This window comes from Varanus komodoensis, unplaced genomic scaffold (genome assembly GCF_004798865.1).
Source record: "Varanus komodoensis strain SLA01 unplaced genomic scaffold, ASM479886v1 scaffold2, whole genome shotgun sequence".
NCBI lineage: Eukaryota > Metazoa > Chordata > Lepidosauria > Squamata > Varanidae > Varanus > Varanus komodoensis.
This window is the reverse complement of record NW_025335568.1, coordinates 50,616,786-50,620,478: the sequence shown is the minus strand read 5'-3', so window position 1 is coordinate 50,620,478 and position 3,693 is coordinate 50,616,786.

Below are 3,693 nucleotides of genomic sequence, written 5' to 3'. Positions count from 1 at the left end.
GACCATAAGGAAAACTGAATGCCAAAGAATTGATGCCTTTGAATTGTGGTGCTGGAGAAAGCTCCTGCGAGTCCCTTGGACTGCAAGGAGATCAAACCAGTCAGTCTTAGAGGAGATCAACCCTGATTGCTCTTTAGAAGGCCAGATACTGAAGATGAAACTCAAAAAACTCAGATGATACAACAACGGATCATAGCTAACTGTCTAAGATAGGTTGCTGTATTTTGTGGAATAGATCATGTAGGGGCTCCTACCACTTAAAGTACAGTTGGGAGAAACTCTTTAAGAATCTATCCATCTTGCTTACTATTGTGCTCTGCCTGGTCCTGCAAAGTGAGCCAAACCAAGAGGAAATCTGTGTACTTGCACAGCCAGCAACCTTCTTGGTCAGGGGCAGGGGCAAGACATGGAATAGGAGTGCTGTGCGCAAGCACCAGGCAACATTGCTGGTGGCCAGTCTTCTTCCTCACCTGCTGCTACTGGTGACAGTGAGTGCAGAAGAGGGGTGCTGCAAGCTGGCACACGAATCACCATACTTGGTGACCAACTTTTTTCTCCATTCATTGCTCCTGGCAGCAGCATTTCTGGAAGGGGGTGCCACAAAAGGTTGCACCAGATGCCATCCCATCAATCAACCTTCTTCCCTGCCCACTGCTGCCAGCTCCCCACAAATGCTGGGCATGCTCACGAGGAACTTGGACTCAGTGCTACTGCAAAGTAGATTGGCATCTGGGAAGCCAAACCCAGGGAATCTGATAGAATCCAGACAGATGTGTATGTGTGTGTAGCTGGGATATGGGAGGGTTGTGACTAGAATATCTAGATTCTCCCTTCCCATAGTAAAAATTTGTGAATAAAGAAGAGTAATAAAATGATAAAAGCCTTTTCTGAAAGCATTATCAATTCACTTAATTCAATGAAACCTAATTCTGAGACTGCTCTGTTAGTGAGTAATCCTGAGAATATTTAGAGAGAGAAAAAATGGCTGGGGAATGCTGGGTATTGTAAGAATAAAAGCTTCAACAGGTAAAGCGGCACTGTGAAATAAGAATTACCAGCTTCCCTGCTTTTTAAAAATGAAATTGCGTTGCAGTGTAACCCTTTGCATTTCTACTCAGATGTAAGTCCTGCTGGGTTCAGTAGGATTTGCTTCTAGGTTAGCATGTGAAAAATTGCTTACCTAGAAGCTTACCTAGAAGTTGTAAGCCTAAAAGTATTACAACATTAAACACATTTCTAAAGTTTTTAATATATGAATTGAATATCTCTCCCACCAAAGTCACAGTACTAAGTCCATTTCTATAATGAACCTTATCTTTAAGCTTATTTATTTCCATGATATTCAGTAGCTTAATCAGCTCTTCATTGAATATAGACCTAATTGCATTCAGTGTCAAGACATTAAGTCAAGAAAGCTTTAGCATCTAAAAAAACAAGTACTCTCTACCAAAGTTCATAATTATAATGCATCTTGTTCTATAAAACAGACCTTGTCCAACCAATGCCACGTTATTGACACCCATAATTTGAGAGATCCGAATCAAATAGGATTACAATTCCCTCCAAATGTAATCAGTCAGTGCAATCTGCTAGGCATTAAAGCTATCTTTAATAGCATTTTATTTAAACTAGCTGGAGTCAGCTACTACTGATACATTATCCTGTGCTTCTAATATACCTTAAGTATACAGGGCAGATGAATCAATGTGAACATTTTCAAACCATGTTTTATTGGGAATATTAAATCCTAAACCTTTACATATAGTGAAAAATAATATGTTGTGCAGTAATTTCCCCTCAAGGTTAACATAATGGATGAAAAACATAGCAATTGTTACTTTGATAGATATTAATGTTGTCACCTTTAATCCCTGATAGACGTTCTGTGCCTTTAATAGTTGCAAAACAAGCAGAATTTTAATTGCTTTAGCCTTTCATGCATAGAAAAGCTTGATAAGTATTTCCCTGTCATGTTTTTAAAGCCACATGACTTTTGTGAAGACAAAAACTCTTTCTGCTTCTTCATGGGCCAGTCTTGCATATGGGAACTGTAGATGATCAAGAACACTGTGCAAGCGCAGTTCCCATATGGCGCATTGCACGGAGCCCTGCTTGAAGAGCACATGGGAAACAGCACTATTTTATATTGTTTGTTTAAACATCACAGGGACAATTAGAATGCTTAGGTCTCTAATTTATACAGCCTAATACCACATGCCTCACCAATATTTCTTGCCAGTGTTTACAGAAACACACAGAACCATTAAGAGGAAAAATAAATCTTGGTGCTCATGCCGAGCTGTAGCTCAGTAGCAGAGTGCCTGCTTTGCATGAAGTAGGTTCTAGGTTCAGTCCCAGGTCCAGAGGGCTGAGAAAGAATTCCAAGATGTTCCTGCTTTCATGCAACGCATTATATTTTTATTTAAATTATATATTGTATTTAAATTATAGTCATTATTTTGAATTTTGCATCTGTTCATATATATTAGCATATGCAAATACTAGTCCTCTTTTGTCCTAATTGAATTTCTCCCTTTTGGCACTGTGTAAATGGCCACCCTCTGGAGAGCTCTCATATTCTAAGCTATTAGGAATTTAAGGAGGACTTCATCTGAAAGTGTGATAGACCTCTGTACTCAGAACATTGTTAGGTGAACACTCTCCATGACAGTAGTTCCAGTTGGTCGGAGCCCTACTTTATGCTATATTTAATTTAATGACTGAGCTCTGACAAAAGTTCCATGCATCCTTCAGGCTATGGAAGAACTACTGCAATTTGTTGGAACAGGAAAACCTACCTCCTCATTATGTGGCTTCTTTCATCACTTCTGAAAATGCAAGAACTGGCAAAGTATTTTCACTCATTACAATGCAGAACAACCTCTGTCTTTCTGTGTCTCTTTTATTTTAAAGCTATCACAAACATTTAGCATGCTTGACCATTCCTAAATATAATAGAACCACAGAATGGAGCAGTCAAATAATTTTAGTCTTGTAGTTCACATTTCAGATGATACCTCAACCACCTAAAGACCTTAAAAGTAGAGGAGATTCTCACAGAACATGAGAAAATTATATAGGGAAACACCTATTCTCTATTGCTGAGTAACAATTTGGTTTGGTTTTGTAACCTGTGAATTGTTATGTTAAAATAACAATGAAACCTATGAAAAGTGTGATTATCAAAGCTTACTGTGTCTGACCTTTGCTGACTTTTATTGTAAGTCAGCCAAGAGAGATAATTTACATCCTCCTTTTCCTATATTCTTAGACTGAAAAAGAGATGGAGCTGTCAAAGAAAAAGTTATCCTGCCAAACAAAAAAAAAAAAATGTAACCTCTATGTACAATGTAAAATCTTCTCAAGGTAGTTATTTATATACAGCATCTTAAAAGCTAAGCACTTTTCCCCAAAGGGAAACATGATTCTATGCCCTTATCCACGTGAGCATCATAACTGTTTTTGTACAGCTATTGCTCACTCTATATTAATACTACAGTAGGACTCCATATCTGCTGTCTCAGTTACCACCATTTCACTTAATGACAGTTGACTGTGGGCCTCCACATTGTGGTGGTGCAGAACCCCTACAAAAGTGGAAAAATATGAATATCTCTAGAGAAAAACCACAAAAACCTCTGGGGTCTATGCACCTACTGAGAGACAAAATACAAGATTGAGGCTGGCTAGTAC